The sequence below is a fragment of the Anomaloglossus baeobatrachus genome, chromosome 3, assembly GCF_048569485.1.
Source record: "Anomaloglossus baeobatrachus isolate aAnoBae1 chromosome 3, aAnoBae1.hap1, whole genome shotgun sequence".
In the NCBI taxonomy this organism is placed as follows: Eukaryota; Metazoa; Chordata; class Amphibia; order Anura; family Aromobatidae; genus Anomaloglossus; species Anomaloglossus baeobatrachus.
Genome location: NC_134355.1, coordinates 666,335,998 through 666,357,672, shown reverse-complemented (window position 1 = coordinate 666,357,672; position 21,675 = coordinate 666,335,998). Strand labels below are relative to the sequence as shown.

The 21,675-nt window shown below is 35.1% G+C and overlaps 9 non-coding genes across 9 annotated transcripts; all 9 read right to left on the bottom strand.

Annotated features, from left to right (window-relative positions):
• Positions 1-753: 753 nt before the first annotated feature.
• On the bottom strand, positions 754-839 carry TRNAR-UCU (transfer RNA arginine (anticodon UCU)). The gene is given in 2 exon segments: positions 754-789; positions 803-839. It is a non-coding gene; the product is annotated as a tRNA-Arg (tRNA).
• Positions 840-2,512: 1,673 nt separating this feature from the next.
• TRNAR-UCU (transfer RNA arginine (anticodon UCU)) lies at positions 2,513-2,598 on the bottom strand. Its single transcript is given in 2 exon segments — positions 2,513-2,548; positions 2,562-2,598. It is a non-coding gene; the product is annotated as a tRNA-Arg (tRNA).
• Positions 2,599-4,271: 1,673 nt separating this feature from the next.
• TRNAR-UCU (transfer RNA arginine (anticodon UCU)) lies at positions 4,272-4,357 on the bottom strand. The gene is given in 2 exon segments: positions 4,272-4,307; positions 4,321-4,357. It is a non-coding gene; the product is annotated as a tRNA-Arg (tRNA).
• Positions 4,358-5,149: 792 nt separating this feature from the next.
• On the bottom strand, positions 5,150-5,235 carry TRNAR-UCU (transfer RNA arginine (anticodon UCU)). Its single transcript is given in 2 exon segments — positions 5,150-5,185; positions 5,199-5,235. It is a non-coding gene; the product is annotated as a tRNA-Arg (tRNA).
• A 792-nt stretch (positions 5,236-6,027) lies between these two features.
• TRNAR-UCU (transfer RNA arginine (anticodon UCU)) lies at positions 6,028-6,113 on the bottom strand. Its single transcript is given in 2 exon segments — positions 6,028-6,063; positions 6,077-6,113. It is a non-coding gene; the product is annotated as a tRNA-Arg (tRNA).
• Positions 6,114-7,785: 1,672 nt separating this feature from the next.
• Positions 7,786-7,871, bottom strand: TRNAR-UCU (transfer RNA arginine (anticodon UCU)). Its single transcript is given in 2 exon segments — positions 7,786-7,821; positions 7,835-7,871. It is a non-coding gene; the product is annotated as a tRNA-Arg (tRNA).
• A 1,672-nt stretch (positions 7,872-9,543) lies between these two features.
• Positions 9,544-9,629, bottom strand: TRNAR-UCU (transfer RNA arginine (anticodon UCU)). The gene is given in 2 exon segments: positions 9,544-9,579; positions 9,593-9,629. It is a non-coding gene; the product is annotated as a tRNA-Arg (tRNA).
• Positions 9,630-10,421: 792 nt separating this feature from the next.
• On the bottom strand, positions 10,422-10,507 carry TRNAR-UCU (transfer RNA arginine (anticodon UCU)). Its single transcript is given in 2 exon segments — positions 10,422-10,457; positions 10,471-10,507. It is a non-coding gene; the product is annotated as a tRNA-Arg (tRNA).
• Positions 10,508-11,299: 792 nt separating this feature from the next.
• TRNAR-UCU (transfer RNA arginine (anticodon UCU)) lies at positions 11,300-11,385 on the bottom strand. Its single transcript is given in 2 exon segments — positions 11,300-11,335; positions 11,349-11,385. It is a non-coding gene; the product is annotated as a tRNA-Arg (tRNA).
• Positions 11,386-21,675: the final 10,290 nt, after the last annotated feature.

The following is a 21,675-nucleotide window of genomic DNA, read 5'->3' as shown; positions in this document are numbered from 1 at the left end:
TAAAACTAATAAGAAAGAATAGTAAAAATGGAAATCACTCTAAAAGCAATCTTTCAAGATTTGAGAGCAGATTTTCACAAAATATTTATATTTTAGTAAAGACAAAAATTTCAAGCCAATTTTCTGGACATATCTTATGGCATACATTATGATTTCAGGAGGCAAATAAACTTTTTTGGAAAATATTTCCGTTTTTTTCAATTCTACTTTTAAAGAATACTGATGATAATGGATAAAGGTTTAAATTCTTTAGATACAAAACTCTTCTCCAATTAAAACAAGCCTCCAATCTTTGAATCTTTATCTTATCTAGACATTTACATTCGCCACTTTGTGCTAAAGAGTGTTTTTTTAGCAGCTTCCTCTACATTCTTTTCTTTGATCATTTTAAAATCTGATTTACATTTGGAAATTCAGGTATTCTAAAATATAACATCAAGATGTTAAATAATTTTAGAACCAGCAGAGAAAAACTCAGCGTTAGCATTTTCTCGACTCTCTCTGTGTTCTAGACACACATAACAAATCTACATGAAGAATGAATTTCAAAACAGGATGGAAAAGCAGCATTTTAAAAGTTCACAAAACTGGGTTGCCTTCTTAGTCTTTTCTAGAAAGGGGAGCCCTAGTGATTTTTGAATTCTACAAAAATGCTCTAAAGGATAATAATAAATCATATATTAGATCATTTCTTATTCTTTATTATCTTATGGGTATTATATAGGACTTTCGCATCAGACACCAAACAAAAGCTGACTCTGGCGGGACTCGAACCCACAACCTTTGAATGCCTACACTTTCCTAGAAGTCTAATGCGCTATCCATTGCGCCACAGAGCCTGAAACTGAAAAAAATTGTTTGGAACTTCAGTGTGGCTAAAACTAATAAGAGAAAGAATAGTAAAAATGGAAATCACTCTAAAAGCAATCTTTCAAGATTTGAGAGCAGATTTTCACAAAATATTTACATTTTAGTAAAGACAAAAATTTCAAGCCAATTTTCTGGACATATCTTATGGCATACATTATGATTTCAGGAGGCAAATAAACTTTTTTGGAAAATATTTCTGTTTTTTTTCAATTCCACTTTTAAAGAATACTGAAGATAATGGATAAAGGTTTAAATTCTTTAGATACAAAACTCTTCTCCAATTAAAACAAGCCTCCAATCTTTGAATCTTTATCTTATCTAGACATTTACATTCGCCACTTTGTGCTAAAGAGTGTTTTTTTAGCAGCTTCCTCTACATTCTTTTCTTTGATCATTTTAAAATCTGATTTACATTTGGAAATTCAGGTATTCTAAAATATAACATCAAGATGTTCAATAATTTTAGAACCAGCAGAGAAAAACTCAGCGTTAGCATTTTCTCGACTCTCTCTGTGTTCTAGACACACATAAGAAATCTACATGAAGAATGAATTTCAAAACAGGATGGAAAAGCAGCATTTTAAAAGTTCACAAAACTGGGTTGCCTTCTTAGTCTTTTCTAGAAAGGGGAGCCCTAGCGATTTTTGAATTCTACAAAAATGCTCTAAAGGATAATAATAAATCATATATTAGATCATTTCTTACTCTTTATTATCTTATGGGTATTATATATAGGACTTTCGCATCAGACACCAAACAAAAGCTGACTCTGGCGGGACTCGAACCCACAACCTTTGAATGCCTACATTTTCCTAGAAGTCCAATGCTCTATCCATTGCACCACAGAGCCTGAAACTGAAAAAATTGTTTGGAACTTCAGTGTGGCTAAAACTAATAAGAGAAAGAATAGTAAAAATGGAAATCACTCTAAAAGCAATCTTTCAAGATTTGAGAGCAGATTTTCACAAAATATTTACATTTTAGTAAAGACAAAAATTTCAAGCCAATTTTCTGGACATATCTTATGGCATACATTATGATTTCAGGAGGCAAATAAACTTTTTTGGAAAATATTTCCGTTTTTTTTCAATTCCACTTTTAAAGAATACTGAAGATAATGGATAAAGGTTTAAATTCTTTAGATACAAAACTCTTCTCCAATTAAAACAAGCCTCCAATCTTTGAATCTTTATCTTATCTAGACATTTACATTCGCCACTTTGTGCTAAAGAGTGTTTTTTTAGCAGCTTCCTCTACATTCTTTTCTTTGATCATTTTAAAATCTGATTTACATTTGGAAATTCAGGTATTCTAAAATATAACATCAAGATGTTCAATAATTTTAGAACCAGCAGAGAAAAACTCAGCGTTAGCATTTTCTCGACTCTCTCTGTGTTCTAGACACACATAACAAAGCTACATGAAGAATGAATTTCAAAACAGGATGGAAAAGCAGCATTTTAAAAGTTCACAAAACTGGGTTGCCTTCTCAGTCTTTTCTAGAAAGGGGAGCCCTAGTGATTTTTGAATTCTACAAAAATGCTCTAAAGGATAATAATAAATCATATATTAGATCATTTCTTATTCTTTATTATCTTATGGGTATTATATAGGACTTTCGCATCAGACACCAAACAAAAGCTGACTCTGGCGGGACTCGAACCCACAACCTTTGAATGCCTACACTTTCCTAGAAGTCCAATGCGCTATCCATTGCGCCACAGAGCCTGAAACTGAAAAAAATTGTTTGGAACTTCAGTGTGGCTAAAACTAATAAGAGAAAGAATAGTAAAAATGGAAATCACTCTAAAAGCAATCTTTCAAGATTTGAGAGCAGATTTTCACAAAATATTTACATTTTAGTAAAGACAAAAATTTCAAGCCAATTTTCTGGACATATCTTATGGCATACATTATGATTTCAGGAGGCAAATAAACTTTTTTGGAAAATATTTCCGTTTTTTTTCAATTCCACTTTTAAAGAATACTGAAGATAATGGATAAAGGTTTAAATTCTTTAGATACAAAACTCTTCTCCAATTAAAACAAGCCTCCAATCTTTGAATCTTTATCTTATCTAGACATTTACATTCGCCACTTTGTGCTAAAGAGTGTTTTTTTAGCAGCTTCCTCTACATTCTTTTCTTTGATCATTTTAAAATCTGATTTACATTTGGAAATTCAGGTATTCTAAAATATAACATCAAGATATTCAATAATTTTAGAACCAGCAGAGAAAAACTCAGCATTAGCATTTTCTCGACTCTCTCTGTGTTCTAGACACACATAACAAATCTACATGAAGAATGAATTTCAAAACAGGATGGAAAAGCAGCATTTTAAAAGTTCACAAAACTGGGTTGCCTTCTTAGTCTTTTCTAGAAAGGGGAGCCCTAGCGATTTTTGAATTCTACAAAAATGCTCTAAAGGATAATAATAAATCATATATTAGATCATTTCTTACTCTTTATTATCTTAAGGGTATTATATATAGGACTTTCGCATCAGACACCAAACAAAAGCTGACTCTGGCGGGACTCGAACCCACAACCTTTGAATGCCTACACTTTCCTAGAAGTCCAATGCTCTATCCATTGCACCACAGAGCCTGAAACTGAAAAAAGTTGTTTGGAACTTCAGTGTGGCTAAAACTAATAAGAGAAAGAATAGTAAAAATGGAAATCACTCTAAAAGCAATCTTTCAAGATTTGAGAGCAAATTTTCACAAAATATTTACATTTTAGTAAAGACAAAAATTTCAAGCCAATTTTCTGGACATATCTTATGGCATACATTATGATTTCAGAAGGCAAATAAACTTTTTTGGAAAATATTTCAGTTTTTTTCAATTCCACTTTTAAAGAATACTGAAGATAATGGATAAAGGTTTAAATTCTTTAGATACAAAACTCTTCTCCAATTAAAACAAGCCTCCAATCTTTGAATCTTTATCTTATCTAGACATTTACATTCGCCACTTTGTGCTAAAGAGTGTTTTTTTAGCAGCTTCCTCTACATCCTTTTCTTTGATCATTTTAAAATCTGATTTACATTTGGAAATTCAGGTATTCTAAAATATAACATCAAGATGTTCAATAATTTTAGAACCAGCAGAGAAAAACTCAGCGTTAGCATTTTCTCGACTCTCTCTGTGTTCTAGACACACATAACAAATCTACATGAAGAATGAATTTCAAAACAGGATGGAAAAGCAGCATTTTAAAAGTTCACAAAACTGGGTTGCCTTCTTAGTCTTTTCTAGAAAGGGGAGCCCTAGCGATTTTTGAATTCTACAAAAATGCTCTAAAGGATAATAATAAATCATATATTAGATCATTTCTTACTCTTTATTATCTTATGGGTATTATATAGGACTTTCGCATCAGACACCAAACAAAAGCTAACTCCGGCGGGACTCGAACCCACAACCTTTGAATGCCTACACTTTCCTAGAAGTCCAACGCGCTATCCATTGCGCCACAGAGCCTGAAACTGAAAAAAATTGTTTGGAACTTCAGTGTGGCTAAAACTAATAAGAGAAAGAATAGTAAAAATGGAAATCACTCTAAAAGCAATCTTTCAAGATTTGAGAGCAGATTTTCACAAAATATTTACATTTTAGTAAAGACAAAAATTTCAAGCCAATTTTCTGGACATATCTTATGGCATACATTATGATTTCAGGAGGCAAATAAACTTTTTTGGAAAATATTTCCGTTTTTTTCAATTCCACTTTTAAAGAATACTGAAGATAATGGATAAAGGTTTAAATTCTTTAGATACAAAACTCTTCTCCAATTAAAACAAGCCTCCAATCTTTAAATCTTTATCTTATCTAGACATTTACATTTGCCACTTTGTGCTAAAGAGTGTTTTTTTAGCAGCTTCCTCTACATTCTTTTCTTTGATCATTTTAAAATCTGATTTACATTTGGAAATTCAGGTATTCTAAAATATAACATCAAGATATTCAATAATTTTAGAACCAGCAGAGAAAAACTCAGCATTAGCATTTTCTCGACTCTCTCTGTGTTCTAGACACACATAACAAATCTACATGAAGAATGAATTTCAAAACAAGATGGAAAAGCAGCATTTTAAAAGTTCACAAAACTGGGTTGCCTTCTTAGTCTTTTCTAGAAAGGGGAGCCCTAGCGATTTTTGAATTCTACAAAAATGCTCTAAAGGATAATAATAAATCATATATTAGATCATTTCTTACTCTTTATTATCTTATGGGTATTATATAGGACTTTCGCATCAGACACCAAACAAAAGCTGACTCTGGCGGGACTTGAACCCACAACCTTTGAATGCCTACACTTTCCTAGAAGTCCAATGCGCTATCCATTGCGCCACAGACCCTGAAACTGAAAAAAATTGTTTGGAACTTCAGTGTGGCTAAAACTAATAAGAGAAAGAATAGTAAAAAAGGAAATCACTCTAAAAGCAATCTTTCAAGATTTGAGAGCAGATTTTCACAAAATATTTACATTTTAGTAAAGACAAAAATTTCAAGCCAATTTTCTAGACATATCTTATGGCATACATTATGATTTCAGGAGGCAAATAAACTTTTTTGAAAAATATTTCCGTTTTTTTCAATTCCACTTTTAAAGAATACTGAAGATAATGGATAAAGGTTTAAATTCTTTAGATACAAAACTCTTCTCCAATTAAAACAAGCCTCCAATCTTTGAATCTTTATCTTATCTAGACATTTACATTCGCCACTTTGTGCTAAAGAGTGTTTTTTTAGCAGCTTCCTCTACATTCTTTTCTTTGATCATTTTAAAATCTGATTTACATTTGGAAATTCAGGTATTCTAAAATATAACATCAAGATGTTCAATAATTTTAGAACCAGCAGAGAAAAACTCAGCGTTAGCATTTTCTCGACTCTCTCTGTGTTCTAGACACACATAACAAATCTACATGAAGAATGAATTTCAAAACAGGATGGAAAAGCAGCATTTTAAAAGTTCACAAAACTGGGTTGCCTTCGTAGTCTTTTCTAGAAAGGGGAGCCCTAGTGATTTTTGAATTCTACAAAAATGCTCTAAGGGATAATAATAAATCATATATTAGATCATTTCTTATTCTTTATTATCTTATGGGTATTATATAGGACTTTCGCATCAGACACCAAACAAAAGCTGACTCTGGCGGGACTCGAACCCACAACCTTTGAATGCCTACACTTTCCTAGAAGTCCAATGCGCTATCCATTGCGCCACAGAGCCTGAAACTGAAAAAAATTGTTTGGAACTTCAGTGTGGCTAAAACTAATAAGAGAAAGAATAGTAAAAATGGAAATCACTCTAAAAGCAATCTTTCAAGATTTGAGAGCAGATTTTCACAAAATATTTACATTTTAGTAAAGACAAAAATTTCAAGCCAATTTTCTGGACATATCTTATGGCATACATTATGATTTCAGGAGGCAAATAAACTTTTTTGGAAAATATTTCCGTTTTTTTCAATTTCACTTTTAAAGAATACTGAAGATAATGGATAAAGGTTTAAATTCTTTAGATACAAAACTCTTCTCCAATTAAAACAAGCCTCCAATCTTTGAATCTTTATCTTATCTAGACATTTACATTCGCCACTTTGTGCTAAAGAGTGTTTTTTTAGCAGCTTCCTCTACATTCTTTTCTTTGATCATTTTAAAATCTGATTTACATTTGGAAATTCAGGTATTCTAAAATATAACATCAAGATGTTCAATAATTTTAGAACCAGCAGAGAAAAACTCAGCGTTAGCATTTTCTCGACTCTCTCTGTGTTCTAGACACACATAACAAATCTACATGAAGAATGAATTTCAAAACAGGATGGAAAAGCAGCATTTTAAAAGTTCACAAAACTGGGTTGCCTTCTTAGTCTTTTCTAGAAAGGGGAGCCCTAGCGATTTTTGAATTCTACAAAAATGCTCTAAAGGATAATAATAAATCATATATTAGATCATTTCTTACTCTTTATTATCTTATGGGTATTATATATAGGACTTTCGCATCAGACACCAAACAAAAGCTGACTCTGGCGGGACTCGAACCCACAACCTTTGAATGCCTACATTTTCCTAGAAGTCCAATGCTCTATCCATTGCACCACAGAGCCTGAAACTGAAAAAATTGTTTGGAACTTCAGTGTGGCTAAAACTAATAAGAGAAAGAATAGTAAAAATGGAAATCACTCTAAAAGCAATCTTTCAAGATTTGAGAGCAGATTTTCACAAAATATTTACATTTTAGTAAAGACAAAAATTTCAAGCCAATTTTCTGGACATATCTTATGGCATACATTATGATTTCAGGAGGCAAATAAACTTTTTTGGAAAATATTTCCGTTTTTTTTCAATTCCACTTTTAAAGAATACTGAAGATAATGGATAAAGGTTTAAATTCTTTAGATACAAAACTCTTCTCCAATTAAAACAAGCCTCCAATCTTTGAATCTTTATCTTATCTAGACATTTACATTCGCCACTTTGTGCTAAAGAGTGTTTTTTTAGCAGCTTCCTCTACATTCTTTTCTTTGATCATTTTAAAATCTGATTTACATTTGGAAATTCAGGTATTCTAAAATATAACATCAAGATGTTCAATAATTTTAGAACCAGCAGAGAAAAACTCAGCGTTAGCATTTTCTCGACTCTCTCTGTGTTCTAGACACACATAACAAAGCTACATGAAGAATGAATTTCAAAACAGGATGGAAAAGCAGCATTTTAAAAGTTCACAAAACTGGGTTGCCTTCTTAGTCTTTTCTAGAAAGGGGAGCCCTAGTGATTTTTGAATTCTACAAAAATGCTCTAAAGGATAATAATAAATCATATATTAGATCATTGCTTATTCTTTATTATCTTATGGGTATTATATAGGACTTTCGCATCAGACACCAAACAAAAGCTGACTCTGGCGGGACTCGAACCCACAACCTTTGAATGCCTACACTTTCCTAGAATTCCAATGCGCTATCCATTGCGCCACAGAGCCTGAAACTGAAAAAAATTGTTTGGAACTTCAGTGTGGCTAAAACTAATAAGAGAAAGAATAGTAAAAATGGAAATCACTCTAAAAGCAATCTTTCAAGATTTGAGAGCAGATTTTAACAAAATATTTACATTTTAGTAAAGACAAAAATTTCAAGCCAATTTTCTGGACATATCTTATGGCATACATTATGATTTCAGGAGGCAAATAAACTTTTTTGGAAAATATTTCCGTTTTTTTTCAATTCCACTTTTAAAGAATACTGAAGATAATGGATAAAGGTTTAAATTCTTTAGATACAAAACTCTTCTCCAATTAAAACAAGCCTCCAATCTTTGAATCTTTATCTTATCTAGACATTTACATTCGCCACTTTGTGCTAAAGAGTGTTTTTTTAGCAGCTTCCTCTACATTCTTTTCTTTGATCATTTTAAAATCTGATTTACATTTGGAAATTCAGGTATTCTAAAATATAACATCAAGATATTCAATAATTTTAGAACCAGCAGAGAAAAACTCAGCATTAGCATTTTCTCGACTCTCTCTGTGTTCTAGACACACATAACAAATCTACATGAAGAATGAATTTCAAAACAGGATGGAAAAGCAGCATTTTAAAAGTTCACAAAACTGGGTTGCCTTCTTAGTCTTTTCTAGAAAGGGGAGCCCTAGCGATTTTTGAATTCTACAAAAATGCTCTAAAGGATAATAATAAATCATATATTAGATCATTTCTTACTCTTTATTATCTTAAGGGTATTATATATAGGACTTTCGCATCAGACACCAAACAAAAGCTGACTCTGGCGGGACTCGAACCCACAACCTTTGAATGCCTACACTTTCCTAGAAGTCCAATGCTCTATCCATTGCACCACAGAGCCTGAAACTGAAAAAAGTTGTTTGGAACTTCAGTGTGGCTAAAACTAATAAGAGAAAGAATAGTAAAAATGGAAATCACTCTAAAAGCAATCTTTCAAGATTTGAGAGCAAATTTTCACAAAATATTTACATTTTAGTAAAGACAAAAATTTCAAGCCAATTTTCTGGACATATCTTATGGCATACATTATGATTTCAGAAGGCAAATAAACTTTTTTGGAAAATATTTCAGTTTTTTTCAATTCCACTTTTAAAGAATACTGAAGATAATGGATAAAGGTTTAAATTCTTTAGATACAAAACTCTTCTCCAATTAAAACAAGCCTCCAATCTTTGAATCTTTATCTTATCTAGACATTTACATTCGCCACTTTGTGCTAAAGAGTGTTTTTTAGCAGCTTCCTCTACATCCTTTTCTTTGATCATTTTAAAATCTGATTTACATTTGGAAATTCAGGTATTCTAAAATATAACATCAAGATGTTCAATAATTTTAGAACCAGCAGAGAAAAACTCAGCGTTAGCATTTTCTCGACTCTCTCTGTGTTCTAGACACACATAACAAATCTACATGAAGAATGAATTTCAAAACAGGATGGAAAAGCAGCATTTTAAAAGTTCACAAAACTGGGTTGCCTTCTTAGTCTTTTCTAGAAAGGGGAGCCCTAGCGATTTTTGAATTCTACAAAAATGCTCTAAAGGATAATAATAAATCATATATTAGATCATTTCTTACTCTTTATTATCTTATGGGTATTATATAGGACTTTCGCATCAGACACCAAACAAAAGCTAACTCCGGCGGGACTCGAACCCACAACCTTTGAATGCCTACACTTTCCTAGAAGTCCAACGCGCTATCCATTGCGCCACAGAGCCTGAAACTGAAAAAAATTGTTTGGAACTTCAGTGTGGCTAAAACTAATAAGAGAAAGAATAGTAAAAATGGAAATCACTCTAAAAGCAATCTTTCAAGATTTGAGAGCAGATTTTCACAAAATATTTACATTTTAGTAAAGACAAAAATTTCAAGCCAATTTTCTGGACATATCTTATGGCATACATTATGATTTCAGGAGGCAAATAAACTTTTTTGGAAAATATTTCCGTTTTTTTCAATTCCACTTTTAAAGAATACTGAAGATAATGGATAAAGGTTTAAATTCTTTAGATACAAAACTCTTCTCCAATTAAAACAAGCCTCCAATCTTTAAATCTTTATCTTATCTAGACATTTACATTTGCCACTTTGTGCTAAAGAGTGTTTTTTTAGCAGCTTCCTCTACATTCTTTTCTTTGATCATTTTAAAATCTGATTTACATTTGGAAATTCAGGTATTCTAAAATATAACATCAAGATATTCAATAATTTTAGAACCAGCAGAGAAAAACTCAGCATTAGCATTTTCTCGACTCTCTCTGTGTTCTAGACACACATAACAAATCTACATGAAGAATGAATTTCAAAACAAGATGGAAAAGCAGCATTTTAAAAGTTCACAAAACTGGGTTGCCTTCTTAGTCTTTTCTAGAAAGGGGAGCCCTAGCGATTTTTGAATTCTACAAAAATGCTCTAAAGGATAATAATAAATCATATATTAGATCATTTCTTACTCTTTATTATCTTATGGGTATTATATAGGACTTTCGCATCAGACACCAAACAAAAGCTGACTCTGGCGGGACTTGAACCCACAACCTTTGAATGCCTACACTTTCCTAGAAGTCCAATGCGCTATCCATTGCGCCACAGACCCTGAAACTGAAAAAAATTGTTTGGAACTTCAGTGTGGCTAAAACTAATAAGAGAAAGAATAGTAAAAAAGGAAATCACTCTAAAAGCAATCTTTCAAGATTTGAGAGCAGATTTTCACAAAATATTTACATTTTAGTAAAGACAAAAATTTCAAGCCAATTTTCTAGACATATCTTATGGCATACATTATGATTTCAGGAGGCAAATAAACTTTTTTGAAAAATATTTCCGTTTTTTTCAATTCCACTTTTAAAGAATACTGAAGATAATGGATAAAGGTTTAAATTCTTTAGATACAAAACTCTTCTCCAATTAAAACAAGCCTCCAATCTTTGAATCTTTATCTTATCTAGACATTTACATTCGCCACTTTGTGCTAAAGAGTGTTTTTTTAGCAGCTTCCTCTACATTCTTTTCTTTGATCATTTTAAAATCTGATTTACATTTGGAAATTCAGGTATTCTAAAATATAACATCAAGATGTTCAATAATTTTAGAACCAGCAGAGAAAAACTCAGCGTTAGCATTTTCTCGACTCTCTCTGTGTTCTAGACACACATAACAAATCTACATGAAGAATGAATTTCAAAACAGGATGGATAAGCAGCATTTTAAAAGTTCACAAAACTGGGTTGCATTCTTAGTCTTTTCTAGAAAGGGGAGCCCTAGCGATTTTTGAATTCTACAAAAATGCTCTAAAGGATAATAATAAATCATATATTAGATCATTTCTTACTCTTTATTATCTTATGGGTATTATATAGGACTTTCGCATCAGACACCAAACAAAAGCTAACTCCGGCGGGACTCGAACCCACAACCTTTGAATGCCTACACTTTCCTAGAAGTCCAACGCGCTATCCATTGCGCCACAGAGCCTGAAACTGAAAAAAAATGTTTGGAACTTCAGTGTGGCTAAAACTAATAAGAGAAAGAATAGTAAAAATGGAAATCACTCTAAAAGCAATCTTTCAAGATTTGAAAGCAGATTTTCACAAAATATTTACATTTTAGTAAAGACAAAAATTTCAAGCCAATTTTCTGGACATATCTTATGGCATACATTATGATTTCAGGAGGCAAAAAAACTTTTTTGGAAAATATTTCCGTTTTTTTCAATTCCACTTTTAAAGAATACTGAAGATAATGGATAAAGGTTTAAATTCTTTAGATACAAAACTCTTCTCCAATTAAAACAAGCCTCCAATCTTTGAATCTTTATCTTATCTAGACATTTACATTCGCCACTTTGTGCTAAAGAGTGTTTTTTTAGCAGCTTCCTCTACATTCTTTTCTTTGATCATTTTAAAATCTGATTTACATTTGGAAATTCAGGTATTCTAAAATATAACATCAAGATGTTCAATAATTTTAGAACCAGCAGAGAAGAACTCAGCGTTAGCATTTTCTCGACTCTCTCTGTGTTCTAGACACACATAACAAATCTACATGAAGAATGAATTTCAAAACAGGATGGATAAGCAGCATTTTAAAAGTTCACAAAACTGGGTTGCATTCTTAGTCTTTTCTAGAAAGGGGAGCCCTAGCGATTTTTGAATTCTACAAAAATGCTCTTAAGGATAATAATAAATCTTATATTAGATCATTTCTTACTCTTTATTATCTTATGGGTATTATATAGGACTTTCGCATCAGACACCAAACAAAAGCTGACTCTGGCGGGACTCGAACAAACAACCTTTGAATGCCTACACTTTCCTAGAAGTCCAATGCGCTATGCATTGCGCCACAGATCCTGAAACTGAAAAAAATTGTTTGGAACTTCAGTGTGGCTAAAACTAATAAGAGAAAGAATAGTAAAAATGGAAATCACTCTAAAAGCAATCTTTCAAGATTTGAGAGCAGATTTTCACAAAATATTTACATTTTAGTAAAGACAAAAATGTCAAGCCAATTTTCTGGACATATCTTATGGCATACATTATGATTTCAGGAGGCAAATAAACTTTTTTGGAAAATATTTCCTTTTTTTTCAATTCCACTTTTAAAGAATACTGAAGATAATGGATAAAGGTTTAAATTCTTTAGATACAAAACTCTTCTCCAATTAAAACAAGCCTCCAATCTTTGAATCTTTATCTTATCTAGACATTTACATTCGCCACTTTGTGCTAAAGAGTGGTTTTTTAGCAGCTTCCTCTACATTCTTTTCTTTGATCATTTTAAAATCTGATTTACATTTGGAAATTCAGGTATTCTAAAATATAACATCAAGATGTTCAATAATTTTAGAACCAGCAGAGAAAAACTCAGCGTTAGCATTTTCTCGACTCTCTCTGTGTTCTAGACACACATAACAAATCTACATGAAGAATGAATTTCAAAACAAGATGGAAAAGCAGCATTTTAAAAGTTCACAAAACTGGGTTGCCTTCTTAGTCTTTTCTAGAAAGGGGAGCCCTAGCGATTTTTGAATTCTACAAAAATGCTCTAAAGGATAATAATAAATCATATATTAGATCATTTCTTACTCTTTATTATCTTATGGGTATTATATAGGACTTTCGCATCAGACACCAAACAAAAGCTGACTCTGGCGGGACTTGAACCCACAACCTTTGAACGCCTACACTTTCCTAGAAGTCCAATGCGCTATCCATTGCGCCACAGACCCTGAAACTGAAAAAAATTGTTTGGAACTTCAGTGTGGCTAAAACTAATAAGAGAAAGAATAGTAAAAAAGGAAATCACTCTAAAAGCAATCTTTCAAGATTTGAGAGCAGATTTTCACAAAATATTTACATTTTAGTAAAGACAAAAATTTCAAGCCAATTTTCTGGACATATCTTATGGCATACATTATGATTTCAGGAGTCAAATAAACTTTTTTGGAAAATATTTCCGTTTTTTTCAATTCCACTTTTAAAGAATACTGAAGATAATGGATAAAGGTTTAAATTATTTAGATACAAAACTCTTCTCCAATTAAAACAAGCCTCCAATCTTTGAATCTTTATCTTATCTAGACATTTACATTCGCCACTTTGTGCTAAAGAGTGTTTTTTTAGCAGCTTCCTCTACATTCTTTTCTTTGATCATTTTAAAATCTGATTTACATTTGGAAATTCAGGTATTCTAAAATATAACATCAAGATGTTCAATAATTTTAGAACCAGCAGAGAAAAACTCAGCGTTAGCATTTTCTCGACTCTCTCTGTGTTCTAGACACACATAACAAATCTACATGAAGAATGAATTTCAAAACAGGATGGAAAAGCAGCATTTTAAAAGTTCACAAAACTGGGTTGCCTTCTTAGTCTTTTCTAGAAAGGGGAGCCCTAGCGATTTTTGAATTCTACAAAAATGCTCTAAAGGATAATAATAAATCATATATTAGATCATTTCTTACTCTTTATTATCTTATGGGTATTATATAGGACTTTCGCATCAGACACCAAACAAAAGCTGACTCTGGCGGGACTCGAACCCACAACCTTTGAATGCCTACACTTTCCTAGAAGTCAAACGCTCTATCCATTGCGCCACAGAGCGTGAAACTGAAATAAATTGTTTGGAACTTCAGTGTGGCTAAAACTAATAAGAGAAAGAATAGTAAAAATGGAAATCACTCTAAAAGTAATCTTTCAAGATTTGAGAGCAGATTTTCACAAAATATTTACATTTTAGTAAAGACAAAAATTTCAAGCCAATTTTCTGGACATATCTTATGGCATACATTATGATTTCAGAAGGCAAATAAACTTTTTTGAAAAATATTTCCGTTTTTTTCAATTCCACTTTTAAAGAATACTGAAGATAATGGATAAAGGTTTAAATTCTTTAGATACAAAACTCTTCTCCAATTAAAACAAGCCTCCAATCTTTGAATCTTTATCTTATCTAGACATTTACATTTGCCACTTTGTGCTAAAGAGTGTTTTTTTAGCAGCTTCCTCTACATTCTTTTCTTTGATCATTTTAAAATCTGATTTACATTTGGAAATTCAGGTATTCTAAAATATAACATCAAGATGTTCAATAATTTTAGAACCAGCAGAGAAAAACTCAGCGTTAGCATTTTCTCGACTCTCTCTGTGTTCTAGACACACATAACAAATCTACATGAAGAATGAATTTCAAAACAGGATGGAAAAGCAGCATTTTAAAAGTTCACAAAACTGGGTTGCCTTCTTAGTCTTTTCTAGAAAGGGGAGCCCTAGCGATTTTTGAATTCTACAAAAATGCTCTAAAGGATAATAATAAATCATATATTAGATCATTTCTTACTCTTTATTATCTTATGGGTATTATATAGGACTTTCGCATCAGACACCAAACAAAAGCTGACTCTGGCGGGACTTGAACCCACAACTAGAGATGAGCGAACCGGTCCCGGTTCGGCTCGAGGTCGGTTCGCCGAACGGGGGTCCCGTTCGAGTTCGGTTCGTCGAACGTTCGACAAACCGAACTAGAACCAATAGGCTATAATGGGAGGCAATCACAAACACATAAAAATGCATTATAAATGTACACAAACAGTTAATAAACATTGCCATAACACTTACCGGTCCTCGCGATCCCTTCTGCACTCTGTCTCCTGCCGCTATTCCATCCGATGATCGCTGAATCCTCCCGGTGACCTGCACTGCCAGCAGAGAAGCAGGACCTATCGTGACATCAAAATAGCCATGTGACCAGTCACGTGGCTATTATCTCATTGGCTACAGACTGGTCACATGACTATGACACGTCATGTAGGACCTGCGAGTGCATCTCTCCGGTACACGGTGCACATATGTGTATCGCCGTGTACCGGCGACATGCTCCAGCACACGGTCGACTCCCCGTTCCGTTAGGGACCGGCTGACACAGCCGGTCATTAACGGAGATCACCGTTGCCATAGCAACGCAGTTAGCGGTGACGTCACCGCTAACCGCGGCTCCGGGAGCACCGTTGCTATGGTAACGCGTCTGTCAGCGTTACCGCTGTTACCGCTAGCAGCCAGCAGTGATCACTCACGGAGTGAAGGCTGCACGCTGCTTCCCGATTGTAGTGAGCATTGTAGTTAGGATGGAGGTTCCCCAGCCCCAAGTGATGCCCCTCACTACAATCGTCACTACTACTACACTAGAAAGAAAGAAGACAGAAGAGCAGGATCGTGGAAGGCTGACAGGGGGTAATAAAGATGGAGTCTCTAATGTGTCTGTGTATTTATTTCTATTAAAGTATTTTTTCTCTGTGTGGTGTCTTTTTTTAACCCTTTATTGGAGATTCTTAATGGCCGGGTCAAACGTGCCTGACATTAAGAATCTCTGGCTTAATACTGGCTGGTAAAACAAAGCCAGTATTAACTCATGATTACCCAACAAGCAACCCGGCTCCAGGGCTGTTGGAAGAGTTGGATACAGCGCCAGATGATGGCGCTTCTATGAGAGCGCCATTTTCTGGGACGGCTGCGGACTGAAATCCGCAGCAGAGGCGCCCACAAACCTCGGGCTAACCTGTGCTGCGGATTCCAATCCCCAGCTGCCTAGTTGTACCCGGCTGGATACAAAAATAGGGCGAAGCCCACGTCATTTGTTTTTTAATTATTTCATGAAATAAGTGAAATAATTAAAAAAAACGGGCTTCCCTATATTTTTGGTTCCCAGCCGGGTACAAATAGGCAACTGGGGGTTGGAGGCAGCCCGTGGCTGCCAGCTGTACCTGGCTAGCATACAAAAATATGGCGAAGCCCACGTCATTTTTTTGGTGGGCAAAAAACTTCTGCATGCAGTCCTGGATGGAGTATGCTGAGCCTTGTAGTTCTGCAGCTGCTGTCTGCTCTTCTCCATACAGACAGACAGCAGCTGCAGAACTACAAGGCTCAGCATACTCCATCCAGGACTGTATGCAGAAGTTTTTTGCCCCCTGAAAAAATTATGTGGCTTCGCCATATTTTTGTATGCTAGCCAGGTACAGCAGGCAGGTACGGCTGCCCCCAACCCCCAGTTGCCTATTTGTACCCGGCTGGGAACCAAAAATAAAGGGAAGCCCTTTTTTTATTATTTCATGAATTTCATGAAATAATTAGAAAACAAATGACGTAGGCTTTGCCCCATTTTTGTGTCCAGCCAGGTACAACTAGGCAGCTGGGATTGGAATCCGCACCACCGGTTGGCCTGAGCTTTCTGGGCCCCACTGCTGCGAATTGCAGTCTGCAGCCACCTCAGAAAATGGCATTTTCATAGAAGCGCCATCTTCTGGCGCTGTATCCAACTCTTCCAGCACCTGCCTGCTATACCTGGCTAGCATACAAAAATATGGCGAAGCTCACGTCCTTTTTTTGTAGCTTTTTGGCAAAAAAAAAAAAAAATGCTTCCCTGGATTTTCCATTGCCAGTGAAGGTAACACCAAGCAGTGGGGGTTAGCAGCCAGTAGCTGCTTGGATTACCCTTAGCTAGCAATACAAAAAATGCAGTGGGAGCTAACATATATTTTTTTTAATTATTTATTTAAATAACTAAAAATAAAATGGGCTTCCCTGTATTTTGATTGCTGGACATCACAGTGCTGTAAAAATAAATCTTTAAAAAAATGACGTAGCGCTCCGCGGTATTTTTGATTCTCAGCGCAGATAAAGCAGACAGCTATGGGTTGCCACCCCCATCTGCCTGCCGTTACCTTGGTTGGCAATCAAAATACAGGGAAGCCCATTAATTTTTTCTATTTAAAAAATAGTTAAAAAAAAAAAAAATTACGTTGGGTCCCCCCATTTTTGATAGCCAGCTAGGGTAAAGCAGACGGCTGTAGCCTGAAAACCACAGCTGGCAGCTTTACCGTGGTTGGGGATCCAATGTGGAGGTCCCCTCAGGCTCTTTTTTATAATTATTTTATAAATATTAATAATTACACAATAAAAGTAGCGGACCCCCCAAATTGGATCACCAGCCAAGGTAAAGCGGACAGCTGTGGTCTGGTATTCTCAGGGTGGGAAGGTCCATAGTTATTGGGCCTTCACAGCCTAAAAATAGCAGGCCGCAGGCACCCCAGACGTGGCGCATCCACTAGATGCGCCAATCCTGGCGCTTCACCCCAGCTCATCCCGTGCCCTGGTGCAGTGGCAAACGGGGTAATAAATCGGGTTGATACTAGCTGTAAAGTCACCTGAGATCAAGCCCAGCAGTTTGTGATGTCATGGCGTCTATTAGATACCCAACATCATAAACTGTCAGTACTAACAAAAACAAAAAATCGACAAAAGAAATTTATTTGAAAAAACAGTCCCCAAAACATTTCCTCTTTCACCAATTTATTGTAAGAAAAAAAATAAAGGGGTCCCACGACGACTCTGGACCGTCTACAATATGGGGGGGAGACACTCAGGGAACGTATCCCCCATTTTCTAGGAGTGCGGACCCTTCATGTGAGGAGTGTGGGTGCAATGAATCTGCACTCACTCTCCCCGGGTCCACAGCAGCAGAGTCCATGTCGTAATGGTTGCTACCAAAGCTGCAATGCCCTGCTCATGAGGTAAGGGCATGCCTAATCAGGAGAACTACTGTAGAGGAAGCTCTGCTCACTGGTATATAGGTGCTCAGAGGTAATAATAGATAAAATTAGTGAGTAACCTCGGCACTCTATATCTCCCAGACTAAGTCAGTAAGTCACAACGGATAGTAATGCAAAATCACTCTTTATTGGTCCGTATTAAGAAAATTTTTTTTTCATAAGCATATATGTTTTTGTCCAAAACAAGTTACAAATGACGTTTCGGCCTGAGCCTTCGTCAGATTGGACTTATCTGCATGTAATCATGAAAAATCACAATAATCAGTATCACATAAGAGTGAGAGAACAATAACATAAACTCGAACAATGTAGAGGTACAATTGGGATGCAGCAAAAAAAGTGCAACACAGCAAGAAATGAAACACATGATACAAATGTCATAATACAGTACAAGGACAATATAGTAATGACAAATATGGGGTCAGAGTAGACTTAGACAGCTCTGGTACGAAAGAGATGTCAATCATAAAGTAACATGTGCAGTAGGTGTAGAGCTACACTATGCATGGCAGAGCTAATGGGTAGACCGACCATAGAAAAAGTAGAGAAAAAGTGGAGAAAAAGTGGAGAATAAGTGGAACATAAGAGGAGAAAAAGTGGAGAAAAAGTGGAGAAAAAAGTGGAGAAAAAGTGGAGAAAAAGTGGAGAAAAAGTGGAGAAAAAGTGGAGAAAAAGTGGAGATTAAGAGGAGAAAAAGTGGAGAAAAAAGTGGAGAAAAAGTGGAGAAAAAGTGGAGCATAAGTGGAGAAAAAGTGGAGAAAAAGTGGAGAAAAAGTGGAGCATAAGAGGAGAAAAAGTGGAGAAAAAAGTGGAGAAAAAGTGGAGAAAAAGTGGAGCATAAGAGGAGAAAAAGTGGAGAAAAAGTGGAGAAAAAGTGGAGAAAAAGTGGAGCATAAGAGGAGAAAAAGTGGAGAAAAAGTGGAGAAAAAAGTGGAGAAAAAGTGGAGAAAAAGTGGAGAAAAAGTGGAGAAAAAGTGGAGATTAAGAGGAGAAAAAGTGGAGAAAAAGTGGAGAAAAAGTGGAGCATAAGAGGAGAAAAAGTGGAGAAAAAAGTGGAGAAAACGTGGAGAAAACGTGGAGAAAAAGTGGAGAAAAAGTGGAGAAAAAGTGGAGCATAGGAGGAGAAAAAGTGGAGAAAAAAGTGGAGAAAACGTGGAGAAAAAGTGGAGAAAAAGTGGAGAAAAAGTGGAGCATAAGAGGAGAAAAAGTGGAGATTAAGAGGAGAAAAAGTGGAGAAAAAGTGGAGAAAAAGTGGAGCATAAGAGGAGAAAAAGTGGAGAAAAAAGTGGAGAAAAAGTGGAGAAAAAGTGGAGAAAAAGTGGAGATTAAGAGGAGAAAAAGTGGAGCATAAGAGGAGAAAAAGTGGAGAAAAAAATGGAGAAAAAGTGGAGAAAGTGGAGAAAAAAATGGAGAAAAAGTGGAGAAAAAGTGGAGAAAAAGTGGAGAATAAGAGGAGAAAAAGTGGAGAAAAAAATGGAGAAAAAGTGGAGAAAAAGTGGAGAAAAAGTGGAGAAAAAGTGGAGCATAAGAGGAGAAAAAGTGGAGAAAAAAGTGGAGAAAAAGTGGAGAAAAAGTGGAGCATAAGAGGAGAAAAAGTGGAGAAAAAGTGGAGAAAAAGTGGAGCATAAGAGGAGAAAAAGTGGAGAAAAAGTGGAGCATAAGAGGAGAAAAAGTGGAGAAAAAGTGGAGAAAAAAGTGGAGAAAAAGTGGAGAAAAAGTGGAGAAAAAGTGGAGAAAAAGTGGAGAAAAAGTGGAGATTAAGAGGAGAAAAAGTGGAGAAAAAGTGGAGAAAAAGTGGAGCATAAGAGGAGAAAAAGTGGAGAAAAAAGTGGAGAAAACGTGGAGAAAACGTGGAGAAAAAGTGGAGAAAAAGTGGAGAAAAAGTGGAGCATAAGAGGAGAAAAAGTGGAGAAAAAGTGGAGAAAAAAGTGGAGAAAAAGTGGAGAAAAAGTGGAGAAAAAGTGGAGAAAAAGTGGAGCATAAGAGGAGAAAAAGTGGAGAAAAAGTGGAGAAAAAGTGGAGAAAAAAGTGGAGAAAAAGTGGAGAAAAAGTGGAGAAAAAGTGGAGAAAAAGTGGAGAAAAAGTGGAGAAAAAGTGGAGATTAAGAGGAGAAAAAGTGGAGAAAAAGTGGAGAAAAAGTGGAGCATAAGAGGAGAAAAAGTGGAGAAAAAAGTGGAGAAAACGTGGAGAAAACGTGGAGAAAAAGTGGAGCATAAGAGGAGAAAAAGTGGAGAAAAAGTGGAGAAAAAGTGGAGAAAAAGTGGAGCATAAGAGGAGAAAAAGTGGAGAAAAAAGTGGAGAAAAAGTGGAGAAAAAGTGGAGCATAAGAGGAGAAAAAGTGGAGAAAAAGTGGAGAAAAAGTGGAGCATAAGAGGAGAAAAAGTGGAGAAAAAGTGGAGCATAAGAGGAGAAAAAGTGGAGAAAAAGTGGAGAAAAAAGTGGAGAAAAAGTGGAGAAAAAGTGGAGAAAAAGTGGAGAAAAAGTGGAGAATAAGAGGAGAAAAAGTGGAGAAAAAGTGGAGAAAAAAATGGAGAAAAAGTGGAGAAAAAGTGGAGAAAAAGTTGAGAAAAAGTGGAGCATAAGAGGAGAAAAAGTGGAGAAAAAAGTGGAGAAAAAGTGGAGAAAAAGTGGAGCATAAGAGGAGAAAAAGTGGAGAAAAAGTGGAGAAAAAGTGGAGCATAAGAGGAGAAAAAGTGGAGAAAAAGTGGAGCATAAGAGGAGAAAAAGTGGAGAAAAAGTGGAGAAAAAAGTGGAGAAAAAGTGGAGAAAAAGTGGAGAAAAAGTGGAGAAAAAGTGGAGAAAAAGTGGAGATTAAGAGGAGAAAAAGTGGAGAAAAAGTGGAGAAAAAGTGGAGCATAAGAGGAGAAAAAGTGGAGAAAAAAGTGGAGAAAACGTGGAGAAAACGTGGAGAAAAAGTGGAGAAAAAGTGGAGAAAAAGTGGAGCATAAGAGGAGAAAAAGTGGAGAAAAAGTGGAGAAAAAAGTGGAGAAAAAGTGGAGAAAAAGTGGAGAAAAAGTGGAGAAAAAGTGGAGCATAAGAGGAGAAAAAGTGGAGAAAAAGTGGAGAAAAAGTGGAGAAAAAAGTGGAGAAAAAGTGGAGAAAAAGTGGAGAAAAAGTGGAGAAAAAGTGGAGAAAAAGTGGAGATTAAGAGGAGAAAAAGTGGAGAAAAAGTGGAGAAAAAGTGGAGCATAAGAGGAGAAAAAGTGGAGAAAAAAGTGGAGAAAACGTGGAGAAAACGTGGAGAAAAAGTGGAGAAAAAGTGGAGCATAAGAGGAGAAAAAGTGGAGAAAAAGTGGAGAAAAAGTGGAGAAAAAGTGGAGCATAAGAGGAGAAAAAGTGGAGAAAAAAGTGGAGAAAAAGTGGAGAAAAAGTGGAGCATAAGAGGAGAAAAAGTGGAGAAAAAGTGGAGAAAAAGTGGAGCATAAGAGGAGAAAAAGTGGAGAAAAAGTGGAGCATAAGAGGAGAAAAAGTGGAGAAAAAGTGGAGAAAAAAGTGGAGAAAAAGTGGAGAAAAAGTGGAGAAAAAGTGGAGAAAAAGTGGAGAAAAAGTGGAGATTAAGAGGAGAAAAAGTGGAGAAAAAGTGGAGAAAAAGTGGAGCATAAGAGGAGAAAAAGTGGAGAAAAAAGTGGAGAAAACGTGAAGAAAACGTGGAGAAA